Genomic DNA, 14,624 nt, shown 5'->3' with positions numbered 1-14,624 from the left:
ATTGCAGGGGGAAAGGAAAAAAGGGAAAAGGAAAGGGAGACAGGGTAAAAGGGAAAGGTTAAATTTTGTGAAGTTCCTTAATATTTATTTTGTTAATGTTTTATCAAACTTTCAGTTATATTCATTTAATCTGTATATATATATATATATATATATATATATATATATATATACACAAATCTAGCAATTTTAGCAATCAAGAAATTTTTCTGGGTTTGTTAGTATTAAATAAAAATTTTGGTAATCTTTGATCTTGAAATTAAAAGAAAAGTTTCAATTTTTGTAAAAAAACGTTTTGGCTAAAGTGGACCCAGTAAACATTTGAGATTTTATTTCAGCCAAAACACTCCCACCCCTTTTCTGCTTTTTGCAAAAAAATTTAGTATATTATTTTCCTCTGCAGTTAGTACCTTCCACCAAGTTTCAAGAGAAATGGTCAAAGGAGTCCAGAGTTGTGAGACCGAATACAGGTCAACTTATGTAAACACAAACATCTGTCTGAAAAAAGTAAAATTTTTGAACTTGGAAGTAATAAGATAATTTTTTTGCAAATTATTTACAGTTTATTTAAATTAATTTTTTTATTGTCTTAAGGTACAAAACTTATAAATGGTCAATTTTTTTAAACCTATTTTTATTTTTTTACTAGTTGTATTTTTTCCAGTTATTGCCATCGCTACAGCCAGAAAAGTAAAAACAACTTTCCCTGGCTCAGCCACTGTCAAAAAAAGTAAACTTTTATTCATTTGGCATTGTAAACCCCATTTTACCTACTGTAGATGTTAATATTGAGATTTTGTCATTCAAGAACAAGGTGGTAGACATTTTTTATTTAAATTCCTGACAGAATTTTTTCAGTTTTTTTTTTTTTAATTTTACTATTATTTCTGCTTTATCTAGAAAGGAATTTTAAGTACTAGTCATTTTTGCTTACTCTGAAAAAATCTTGTTTAATGGACAGCCATTGACTACATTAAATTCAATGTGTTATTTGTAGAGCTGAAATATTTTATCCATCTCGGAGGACTTTGCACACTTATACATATTTATGTATATAACTCAGTGAAGAAGGAAACAGGAAACTATTTCGTAGATCACTTGCCCCCTGATAAGCGTAGCTTGGGATGATTGTTACTTTAGAAAATGGCTATTTCATTTTTAGGACTTTTGTTAGGTCTTAACACTCATTATGGTTAATGTTTTTAGATACATTCATGTAATCTCAAGAATGTCTATACTTGTTTATCATTGCTATGAGTTAAGGTGGCAAATTAAGGAAATGGAATTTGATAATAGAATTTAGAAACACATCATCTGTGTTGGTATGTGTGTCACCTAAATTATGTTACTTGTTTGAAAAATTAAAATTTTTATTTTGATGGGCTGAAATCAATAATTTAATAAAGAAATTTTTTGTCAATGTTACTAGTGAATAAAATTACACTTGTGTTCTGGTTTATCATCATCATCATTATTATTATTTTTTTCCTGGAGATTGTTGAGTAAAAGAGTATGAGTTATGCCATAATTAGTTGTTTTTTTTTAATTTTTATGCGTATATAATGTGCAACAAACAATTTGTGAATCTTAAATTAAACAAAAAGCAATGTTTTTGACTGTGTCTGTTTTTATTATTAGAGTGTTAATTTTAATGTCTTTTATGCAAGGTATGTATATATTTAAGTTATGTGTTGCATTTATCTTTATAATAGTAGGATAGTTTTTATTGTGCTAGTTATGCCATTAATGTCATGCTGTTTGATATACAGTTATCTTTAAATTGATTTAATTGATTCTTATTTTTTATTATTATTTTAATTGTTATCTGTGCAATTGTCACATTGCTGTTTATCAGAATGTATAATGAAGTATGAATTGAAAAAATTAATCATTGCAAGTATATATATAAATATAAGAATTGTAAGAGGTCTGACCTTTCTCCACTAAATTTCTTGGACAATAATTTAGCTATTTATTTGACCCTGGAAAGTTTCTAGATTCTTCTACACACAGCATTCCATAAACAGTTATTAAACTGGCTGTTAGTTGAAGTATAACCAGTATTACAAATAGAGCTTGTGTGGTAGCTCGCACAATTCTTCTGATACCTATTGAAGAAAGTAGGTTGGAGGATAAATAAATGGGATAAGCTCGTTCATGAAGCCAGTTCAAAGATGGATTGCCTCTGATTAGAATTGTTACAATCTTGCCTAGGACTGTTACTATTTGTTAATGTGTAGTATAAAAAATCTACCTCTGGTCACAACAATAAAATTTATTTGATTTTTATTTAATATTCACCAACATAATAACAAAGCTGATTGAAGTATCGATTGATCTTTTTAATTCTTTATTTGAAGTACATTTGTAAACTGCTGCATATTTAGATTATTACCATTACCTACATACTGCTTTCTATGCTGTTTGATTCCAGCAGTGCAGTATACTTCATAAAATAAAACAAAAATATTAACTTTAGGACTTAGCAACACTCATAAAAATGTAGTACGTGGCTTGTATTGTCTTATTTTTATAATTCATTTATCTTCAATATGTTTTCCACATTTGAAAGATAAAATTAACTGATTGTATTCCATTTTTAAGTATGTAGTTTTTAAAACCATATAGTGTGTATACTATACAGACATAAAATTCCTCGTCAGAAGAAAAATTCTTTTATACCTGAGGGACCATAATTAAGTCTCATTCTTTCAGGAGTTACAGTATTTAAAAAAATTATTCATTTCTAAGGCAAATTGTTCAGGTGCTGTAATCCTTAATGTCTATTTCTTTATTTACACCTGTAATTAAAGGCTAATATCTAATTACAATTACCATAGCTTTTTCCATATAAGATTTTTTTTAAATATAAAAGAAATTTTTCTTATATGATTAGGTACAACTAATAAAATGAAAATTAAGGATTTGCTCCTTTCAAATATAGTAACTATGTATTAGTTAACTGGAAGATTCTGTAAGAATTGCATTCCTAAATTTAGTGAAGAATCTGTTTTATTTTGCTGTATTCAACACATAAATTTGGAAAAATCTTTACATTGACTTAATTTTCTTTAAAATTTTATTACTTTCTGATTATCCTTTTCAACTTGTTATATGAATACTCTTTTTCTGTTCGCTGTAATTTAAATGTATTGCCTTGTAACTGTCTTGAATACATGTTTTTGACATATGCTTTACAAAAGTTTGACATGTATTTTTCATGAATATAATTTTTTATCATTTTTTTAATTTGAATGTGGTTCGTTTGATCTATTACTTGGATGAAAAGTGCAACTTTTTTACTTTTGCAACATTCATTTTCATTTATTTCAGAGTAGAATGCCTTCTCATTACTGCAATTTAGAAAACAAAACAATTGATGTTCGTTAATTTAAAATGTGTGTAGCTTTAAATACATTTTTTATATAAGAGAAATTAATTGTACCTAATCATTTAAGATTTTGTACTTTCATTCAGAAAAAAAAAACTATGGAAATGGTAATTAGGCTTTAATTGCAGGTGTAAATAAAGAAATAGATATTAAGGATTACAGAAATTAAACAGTTTGCCTTTGGAATGAATAATTTTTTAAATACTTTAACTCCTGATAGGATGAGACTTTTAGTCAATCAAGTATAAAAAAATTTTTGTTCTGATGGATAATTTTATGTTTATATTGTACATACTATATGGTTTAATAATAATAATTATGGTTAAATTGGTTAATAATAATCCAAAGAAAAAATGTAGAAGTACAATAATTTTTTTTTTATCTATATTGAAAACTATTATAGTATTCTAAAAACTATTATAGTATTATAAAACTATAGTATATATTATAAAACTATATAGTATAAAACTATTATAGTATTAACTATTATAGTAATCAAATATATAAAATTAATAAGAATTATTTTTCTTTATTTTTACTTCCTTGTACGAAGTAAAGAAAGCATTGTGATCGCCAAAAATGTAGGTTTTCAGATTTCAATGGAAATATCCATTTTGACTAGTTTCATTGTGACGTTTGAACATACGTACGTACGTATTTCGCATAACTCAAATAAAATTTAGGAATTTAGGACTGTTGTAACATGTAGTTGTTCACCTCTCCTCTTGATTGCAATCGACTGAACCAGGAGTGTCCAAAAAATCCAAAACAGTTTGCATTTTGGACTTTTTCTTAACTGCAGTAATAAGTCCTCATTGAGAGCTTTTCAACAATATATCATCAGTGTACTTAATTTCATTGGTTCCAGAGTTACAGCCAAATGAAATTGTAATTAATGAAATATTTGAATCTTATAAGGTTAAGGTACATCAGTTTGAATCGGACTTCATCTCCTTTTTTTTAACCTTTTTTTTTATTTAAATATACTGATTTATTAATAATTATTAACCTCTGATCGTAAAGACAAATTTACTATAAATAATAATTCAGTAACTATAAAAAATATCAGAAGTTGTTAATGAAAATAAAATTTTATGTACTTTCATTTAAAAAAAAAGTGTATGTGTAATTAATTAGATGTACAAGTAAGTTATGTGTTCACATCAGATCTTTTACCTTCTAAAAATAATATTAGAGATATTAAAGTATATACAAAAATTCAGTTGTGTTCCTTTTATTGAATTATTATAACTTTAATATTTGTATAACTCGAATAATTTTCATTAGAATTTTTCTCAGTTACGCTAAATTATTCACTAATATGCTCTCTTTACATGTAAAATTTTAAACTTAAAATAAACTGTAGAGAGATGTTTAGGTAATAAACAGATTTGTAGGGTGTGCACATACAGATTGAATTAAAGTATTTTATTCTGATATTTTGGCAAACCTGTTTCAGCCCAAGTTTTTGTATACGTAATATCATCATCCCTTTATAAACAGTGTAAATTTTTCAAACTTTGAATGGAAGCTGCTGGAGTGGCTTGCAGTTACGCTAACTCATATAAATTTATTGAATTGCGTTTATTATTAGTATGATGTATAGTACTTTCTGTTAGACAAGCTGTGCGGTAAGGTTAATAAAAGGCTGACAGTATTTGAAACATTTTCCTAAGTGTTTTGGGAATGAAAGTGTTTTTTTTAAGTAATTAATTCTTGAATCCCTTCCACTGTAAGGGTAAAAGGCTAAAAGTTTTTAGCATTCTCAAAAAAAAAAGTATTTTTTGTTTGTCTATGTTTGTCAAATGTTTGTTTTGTCTAAGGTGAAAAGTATTTTTATTTTTTTTAATTGTATTTGCTACATTATCTCAAAGACAACCCCTTTAAAATAGATATAAACTTTACAAATAATTTTTATATAGCATATTTCACATGAGTAAATTCAGAAAAGAGAAAGCTGTTAATTAATCTTATATACATTCATTGTAAAAAAAAAAAAATTTGCACTGACACGTGTTTCTGAAGAGCTACACGTGTTTCTGAAACCATATTTCTACCTTCCTCAAATGCACTCAGTATAAAAGATTGCCTTTATAACAGATAAAAAATGCATTAACCCCTTAATAGTTCACTTTTTAGAAAGCCAAGTTACTTTCATTAGTTTTTCTTGAGAAATTTTCTTTTGTTGGACAATTATTTCAGTTATGAGAATAAGCTGAAATAAATCCTTACAAATTAAAAAAAAGATTGATTTCCTAAAAAGTTAAAATCTAACTACATATATTTCCCATGTTATGTTTGTTCCATACATGGTTTTCCATTCTTAGTGTTCAGTTCAATTCAGTACTCTTTCCACTTTTTGTTCTTTGAACAGTGTAGACACTGTCTGATCAGATGTTTCTCCCTGTAATAGCGATATACTCTGGAAAATGCCTTCTCCGCACACTGAGAAGGTTTTCTGAACTCCAAGACCTTCCCACAAGTGGTCTTCTTTCTGTATCCAGTGGTTCACAATCATTACCTTTACTAGTGCTTCCCTGAATTCTAAGGATTTCATTTTACCTTCACCTTTTCCATTTGCCATGTGTGGGTTGAAAATACATTTCTTTTGTCTTCTGTCATTTGACTGGTTTGATGCAGTTCTCCAAGATTCCCTATCTAGTGCCATTCGTTTCATTTCAGTATACTCTTTACATCCTACATCCCTAACAATTTCTTTTACATATTCCCCAAATGTTGCCTACCTTCACAATTTTTCCCATCTACATGTCCCTTCAATAGTAAAGCGACTATTCCAGGATGCCTTAATAAGTGGCCTGTAAGTCTGTTACTTCTTTACACTTTATTTTTCCAAATAAAGTGCTTCTTTCTTCATCAATTTGCCGCAACACTTCTTCATTTTTTACTTTATCTGTCCATCTGATTTTCAGCATTCTCCTATAGCACCACATTTCAAAAGCTTCTAATCTTTTCTTCTCAGGTACTCCAATCGTCCAAGTTTCACTTCCATATAAAGCTATGCTCCAAACATTTACTATCAAAAATGTTTTCCTAACATTTACGTTAATTTTTTATGTAAGCAAATTATATTTTTGACTGAAAGCTTGTTTTGCCTATGCTATTCGGCATTTTATATCACTCCTGCTTCATCCATCTTTAGTAATTGTACTTCCCATTTTACAAAATTGCTCCACCTCCGTAATCTTTTCGCTTCCTGTTTTTGTTTTCAGTGGTCCACCTACATTATTTCTACTACATTTCATTACTTTTGTTTTTGTTTATTTTATGCGGTAGTTCTTGCGTAGGGCCTCATCCGTGCTATTCACTGTTTCTTCTAAATCAATTTTACTCTCAGCAAGAATTACTATATCATGGGAAAATCGTAACATCTGCATCTTGCACCGCAAGAAAATGAAAATGAAAAGATCTCTGTATTTGAACCCTAATTTTATTAAAATGCTGAACATTTTATTCCAGTCTATGTTATCGAATGCCTTTTCTAGGTTTATAAATACAAGTATGTTGATTTGTTTTTCTTTAATCTTCTGCTATTAATCTGAGGCCTAAAATTGCTTTCCTTGCCCCTATACTTTTTCTTAAACCAAATGGTCTCCTAACACTTATTTCACTCTACTCTCTCAATTCTTCTGTACAGAATTCTAGTTAAGATTTTTAATGCATGGCTAGTTAAGCTAATTCTGTATTCTTCATATTTATCTGCTCCTGCTTTCTTTGCTATCATCACTATAACACTCTTTTTGAAGTCTGACAGAACTTCCCCATTTTCATAAATATTACAAACCAGTTTGTATAATCTATCAATCGCTTCCTCACCTGCATGCACTGTGCAGTTATTCTACAGGTATTCCATCTATTCCAGGAGTCTTTCTGCCATTCAAATCTTTTAATGCTCTCTTAAATTCAGATCTCAGTATTGTCGTTTCTCGTCTTTCATTCTCTTCGATTTCCTCTATAACACCATTTTCTAATTCATTTCCTCCGTATAACTCTTCAATATATCCACCCACCTATCGACTTTGCCTTTCGTATTATAAATCGGTGTACCATCTTTGTTCAACACTATTAGATTTTAATTTATGTACCACAAAATTCTCCTTAACTTTCCTGTATGCTCCAGCTATTTTATCAATGATCATTTCTCTTTCCACTTCTGAACACTTTACTTTAATCCACTCTTCTTTTGCTAATTTGCACTTCTGTTTATAGTATTTCTTAATTTTCAATAATTCCTTACCTTCTTCATCAATAACATTCATATACTTTCTACGTTCATCCATCAGCTCCAGTGTATGCTTTTGATATTCAAGGTTTTCTGCCAGTTTTCCTTGTTCCACCTAAGTTCAATTCTGTTGATTTAAGAATTTGCTTTTTACCATTCTCCCATTCTTCTTCTATATTTTCTACCTTAGCATTTTTACTCGAACCTCTTGTGATGTCCTCAAAAATCTTCTTTATCTCCTCTTCCTCAAGCTTCTCTAAATTCCACCAATTCATCTGATACCTTTTCTTCATGTTTTTAAACCCCAATCTACATTTCATTATCACTAAATTATGGTCGCTATCAATGTCTGCTCCAGGATAAGTTTTGCAGTCGACAAGTTGATTTCTAAATCTTTGTTTAACCATAATATAATCTATCTGATACGTTGCACTATAGCCTGGCTTTTTCCATGTGTATATTCTTCTATTATGATTTTGAAACTGGGTGTCGGCAATTATCAAATTATACTTCGTGCAAAACTCAATAAGTCAGTCCTCTCTTTCATCCCTTTTGCCCAGCCCATATTCACCCACAATATTTCCTTCCTTGCCTTTTCCAGTGCTTGCATTCCAATCTCCAACTATTATTAAATTTTCATCCCTTTTATGTGTTTAATTGCTTCGTCAATTTCTTTGTATACAAATTCTACCTCATCATCATCATGGGCACTTGTAGGCATATAGATGTTAACAATCATTGTTGGCTTAGGTTTTGATTTTATTCTTATTACAATGATTCTGTTGCTATGCATTTTGAAATATTCTTCTCTCTTCCCTATCTTCTTGTTTATGAAACCTACTCCTGCCTGCCCTTTATTTGAAGCCGAGTTAATTATTCTAAAATCACTTGACCAAACGTCATTTTCTCTTCCCATTGAACCTCGCTAATTTCTACTACATCTACATTTAACCTCCATTTCCCTCTTTAAATTTTGTAGCCTACCAACCTTTTTTAGACTTGTAACATTCCACGCTCTGACTCATAGAATGTTATTTTTTAATTTTCTGGTGAACCCTTCCTTAATAGTTTCCACCTGGAGATCCGAATGGGGGACTAGTTTATCTCCAGAATATTTTATCAAGGAAGGTGTATCCATCTTTTATACATGAAAATGCAGAGAGCTTCATTTTCTTGGAAAAAAACAGCTGTAGTTTTCCATTGTTTTCAGCTGCGCAATACTCAGAAGGTTGAGTGATGATATAGCTGTATAAAATATTGAATATATTTTATATATATTAATATTGAAACTACTTAGATTTATCAAATGCCAAGATTCTTTTTTGTACAAATTTTTTGTCTCTTTCTTTCAAGGATATGCTGACAGCATCTGATTCGCCATGCCAAACCACCTATCTTTGTGGTGTAGTCATGTATAACAACTAGGTACTACAACACATTGCCCTTTTCTTTGTACTTCAGCACAATCTACCTCATTACACACAGGAAATTATACACAACACAACAAATCATGAAAATAATTACTAACCAGTTCATGTGCCAAGTAACCTGTACAAGGCTGAACTCAGCTATATGTAAATAAAATATTTCACAATTGACTATCCAAAAATGGATCAGATAATTGACCTTTTCAATAGATATTACTTTATGGTTTATGTAGTGCTTCAGAGTTACATGAAAAATAGAAGAACAAGACTGGCAACAAATTATATTGTTAAGTAAAACAAAATAGGCAAAAACTGATGAAAATAATGGTACATTTGAACCCCCTTTTTTGGCACATGTGACTGATATAATATTACGACATAAACCATTAAGGGGTTAAAAAAGTTCATTAAAATATTGGTTAATATTTGCCTGGAAACGAAAGCAAATTTGCTTTCGTTTCATGTTGTTGAAACAAGATTTGAAAAAAGTATCTTTTTACTTATTTACAAAAATCCATTTGGCATTTTGTATGTGATAGTTATTACTTGAAAGAAAAAAATGGGGTGTGTTGGATCAGATCTTATAGCCGTTATTAACCTCCCAGGTTATGCTTCAGAAGAATGAAAACATAGCCAACATTTTCAAAAAAAAGTGATAAAATATTGTCAACAGAAATTTTCTGAACTTTGCATTAAAGGGAGAATAGTGCAGTACACACCACATGATATTAATTAAAACTAGTTAAACAATCAATGAGGTACGTATAAATAATTTAAGACAAAAATACTGCCTTTGAATGTGTATAATTTTAATAATGTAGTTATGTCACTAATATCAAACTAAAGATATTTTTTTGAAGTGTGTATATATATATATATTTTTTTTTTCATTAAAAATGTCAAGTAAATTTAGCTACTAGTAATAAAATTTGCCTTATTTCTAAGTGTGTAATACAAGTTCAAAATGTACTAAAATGTAATTAATATAGGTAATTATAAGCTAACAGCAGTAAATATTGTCACAGTCAATTTTCCCATAACAGAACTTATAAAATTATAGAAATCTGGTGACCAATAAAATGCCCTGAAATATGATATACTAATAACTGGGAATGATTGTAAGAAATAATAGTGTAGATTCATTGCTAGGATAAAAAATTTAACTTAAAAGTAAACAACAATAAAACCAATGTCTATTAATATGCTTAAGAAATTACAGAGTTTTGTTTTTAAGTGGCAACATTGCAATGGATCAAAATATTTTAAACACATTAACCATTAGTCAAGGTTAGCTAGCATACATTAATGTTGAGTGAAGCAATAATGGATTGGAAAATTTATCTGAGAGAGGTGTGTGAGTGCTGATAATTTATTAAAAAAAAAAGGTGGTCCAGGAATGACTGTAGAAATGGACTCATTTTCAAAAAGAAAGTACAGTAGAGACAGAATTCTCCCAAATCAGTGGGTATTTGGAAATATTTGCAAAGAAATAATCTAACCAAACTTGTATATAATATAATAAATAATTATTGAATTTATTATTTAAATAATCAAAACATTACTGTTAATTAGTTGAGCAAAGTGAGCGTAGGTTAAGTTTGGTTAGATTATATTTATAATTATAAGCAATAATGCTTATATTTTTAATATTAAAATATGTTAATATTGAGAATGTTTAAAATGACTGGTATAAAACAGCATGTTAGTTTAGTGTGTTTTCTCTAATGTTTTATTCATCAATTATTATAAAACATGCTCTATTAATTAATGTTTATGTGATAAAATGGGAAAAAAGTGGAGGGTGTAAAATGAAAAAGTACCTTTCAATTACACATATAACTTATGAAAGCACTTGGCCAAATAGACTAACAAAACGGTAAGTGGCCTCTTTTTTTTATTTAAATACCAAAGTGTTAAATATCAAATCATAACAAAATTTAAAACCCCAAGCCCCAACACTTTTTTTATTTTAAATTTAGAAATTGAATAATTTTATTTATCAGATATATTTCCTCATGAGAACAGTTATTTTATAACATCTGAGGTTGAAAAAATTCAGTTTTGGGTACAGATTAAGTTTTAAATGTAGTAGGGATTTATGTAAAATGTTATGTTTAAAATGTGCAACTCTTGTAGCCGATGTATTTAAGCATTTTTGTATGCTCACATACCAAATAATCATGTAAACCCTTCTACTTTGTTCTTCAGATATTTAGTTAAACCTATTATTTATCTGTTTTGTAAGGTCCAGTTACATTACTGGTCCTTATTTTATTTTTAGAATGCAAATGTTTGGCAAGAAGTTTGTTTTTTATTTATCATTTATATTTACATTTTTCACTTTTTATTTTTACAGTTACTATTTTTAAGGAGATTGATTTTCTCTGTATTAATAATGACTTCAATAATTTGTTAAATTATGTCATCTGAATACTGTTCATCGAAGCTAAATATTAATATTTAACTTCTCCCCAGGATTCTTCAATATGAAATGATAATTATTATAATTTTGTTTAAAATTGACATGGAGAACATTTTTTTTTGTGGTAGTGAATAATTGGCATCAGTAAGAAAGAATGGTTTTCTATATCTATGGTTCCAAACAGAACTTCATATCTATAAATTTTCATTGTTAAAATGACAGCTTGTAAAAGCAGATTTCACGTTATTCAAAACAAGACAATGGAAATAAGAAACGGTAATAGTGAAGAGCACTTATTATCAAGTAAAATATAAATTTTACATGGTAGTAAGACCTAGATAGTGATTGGTAATTGTACTTAAATAAGAATCATTTTCATTTTGTATATGTTTTTGATATGTTCATTTATAAATAATATGTTCATAACTCATATGAGTATATAATTTTTTTTTTTTTAAATGCTCATATGAACTGTAATTGTAATCCAATAGAAACTTAGTTTTTATTAATTTGTTTATATTTTTCAAGCAGCTATTGTTTTTGTTTTATTGGTAGAGGTGTTCTTGATGATTTATATAGATAATTTTATAAAATTTTACACTATTACAAAGTATAAAAAAAAATTATTAATGTATAGACAAACACTTTCATACAGTTTTTAATTAATATATCCATTAGTGTCAGGCTATTTTAACAATTCAGAAATAGTTAGTGGTTCTTTAGAAATAATTTTTTATGATAAATTCGGAATATTATAGTTATGATATTACAAAATTTGATGATATCCATCTAAAATTAAATGCTAATACAGAATTATAAATGTTATAAAATGGATTATAAAGTTTAAAAATATTGGCATTCTTTATCAAGCTAGAAAGCCTGTAGTTTAGGAAGTAAACTGTAAAGTATTAAATACACAAAAGCTTACTAGTAATTTTTATATTTTCTAAAAAAAAGTTTTATTCGAATAACATTTTTATTTTCATTGTTGAATCAAGTTTTGCTTTTTTCCACTGGTCTGAACACACATTTATAACAATATGTTGTGTAATATTATCATGCACTTTAATTGTATTAACTACGCAGGAAGCAGTGGTTCACCCTTTTTTATTTCATTTTTCTCTTACTGTAAGTATGTAGTCATTTAATACCAAATAACAGTTCTAGACTTAGAAAATAGTTTATATTATTATTACATATATGTTAACAGTTTCTTATATTTGTTAAATTATTTGTTAGCATTATTGTTTCTGCTGCTAGGCTTTATAAAATCCAAAAATAGATCATGGAATAGAATTGTTCTTTTTTTGTATATTTGACGTTTTTTGCAGCAATACTCAAAAAATTATTCTACTGAGGAGGATTTCAGGATGCATTGCAGCTAAAATGCATCTTAAGTCAGAAATTCCTCAGCTTCTATACTCGAAGTAATGATTAATTATTTCATCTTTTGGCTATCTGCTATATCCTGGTGTATATTTTCATTATGGTACATCATAGGTACTACCAAGAAGCATTTTTCTTTGTTTTTTTTTTTTTTACATGATGTACAAAATTATAATTGCCACTACAAAGTACTTCGTTTATTTTTTGGATCATTAAAGTTAAGTAAACTAACAATATGCTCAAAAACCAGTTATAATATGATTATCCATGGTTATAATATGATTTTGTCCCTTTTATTGGTTCAATTGATATATCGCAAAACATCCTGAAAGGACTTTGAAAGGCATTTTAGATTGCTCGACTGTATAGATTTAAAGGGGTGTATTTTTTAATATTTAAATACAAATATACAAATTTTAGATTTTTTGAGGTGTATTAATTTAAGACTAATGTCCCTTTTGGAGTTTATTAATTGTAAGACAAATGGCTGTAAAAATTTTACTTGTTTGTCATTTGTTAAATAATCTCAGACAGAAAAAGACTGCAGTTTACAACAGTTAGTTGTAAATCTTAGCTGTGATTACAGTTTTATTGCTCTTTTTTTTGTCTTTGGTTAAAAATATTGTCAAACCTCAGGTAATATAATGTAAAATTCTGTTACAGGGTGTAGTTTTGTATGTTTATTTTTACATCTGTCCATTTGTTTTCCTAGTAGCATGTACATTTTCCTTTGCACACTTCAAGCATGATCCATTAGGTGAAGAATTCCTACTTACGTTCTGATTTATTCAACAGAATTATTAACATCACATTCACATTAAAACTGGCATTTAATTTTATCAATATAAATATTAGATTTCAGATAATTCTTATATTTCATCTAAAACAAATCAAGGCATTCAGAACATAATCTGGCATTTCATGCTTTTTCTATCTGAATAAGAGAATCGCAGCACTGTTATGTGCACATTTTCTTGTGATTTTCAGAAGTTCATTTCCATGCAGGTTCTTCATGTTCTGAACCTATAAAAAAATTATTGCCTATTAAGTTTTCTTCATCATTGCTTACTTCACTGACCAATTCAAATTTCGCTATCAAGATCTGAATCTGCTACTAAAGCTTCTGTGGCTATTCTAAAACAAATATAGAAAACGCAGATATTACTTGGTTTTATAGATTACTGTTACAGAACTGTAATGGATTACATTGCTTTCTGTAGTATTGTACAGATTACTTGATTACTGTTGTAGTCCAGTCTTACTCTAATGTCAGAGTCTGGAGGTTATAATTGTTGGTTGAGAGTGATAAAGAGCTAATAGTCAAATCCAATATATAAACTAGCATTTTTACAATCTGAGAAGACAGAGTGGATTACTATAAGAGAGATTAATAATAAGGGTTTATTATTGAAATATTTTTTTACTGTACAAAGATCAAAAATCAGTTCTGGTATTAATTTTAAAAATATGTCTGTAGTCTTTTTATTTATTGGTGTTAAACAAATCTTTTTATTGGCATATATTTGTGTTTCTTTTTTATAAAATAACTTCACTTAACATGAACAAATTGTTGTATAATTCCATATATTATAGTTTTACATTTATAAAGGCCATCTATGAACTTTTTTCTTCAAATGAGATAAATAGAGAATCTTGGATGATTTCCTATTCAAAAAGTTTTATATAAATTACACTTATGCAAAAGAATTAGTTAAAATTATGAAATAAAGAAATTTCATGGGATACTTATTCCGTAGA

At 28.2% G+C, this 14,624-nt stretch overlaps 1 protein-coding gene across 4 annotated transcripts in view; it reads left to right on the top strand.

Annotated features, from left to right (window-relative positions):
* Unr (cold shock domain-containing Unr) overlaps positions 1-14,624 on the top strand; it is an 84,007-nt gene that overhangs the window by 8,271 nt on the left and 61,112 nt on the right. Inside the window, exon 1 of one of the 4 annotated variants that reach the window (XM_075373311.1) lies at positions 9,715-9,816. The exons of the other annotated variants lie outside the window; for them this stretch is intronic. The gene's annotated coding sequence lies outside the window, so the exon portion shown is untranslated. Of the gene's footprint in view, positions 1-9,714; positions 9,817-14,624 lie in introns of those variants that run through there. 4 annotated transcript variants of the gene reach the window in all.

The sequence above is a fragment of the Lycorma delicatula genome, chromosome 8 (genome assembly GCF_047948215.1).
Source record: "Lycorma delicatula isolate Av1 chromosome 8, ASM4794821v1, whole genome shotgun sequence".
NCBI classification, from domain to species: Eukaryota; Metazoa; Arthropoda; class Insecta; order Hemiptera; family Fulgoridae; genus Lycorma; species Lycorma delicatula.
This window is presented reverse-complemented; position numbering and strand designations above follow the sequence as displayed.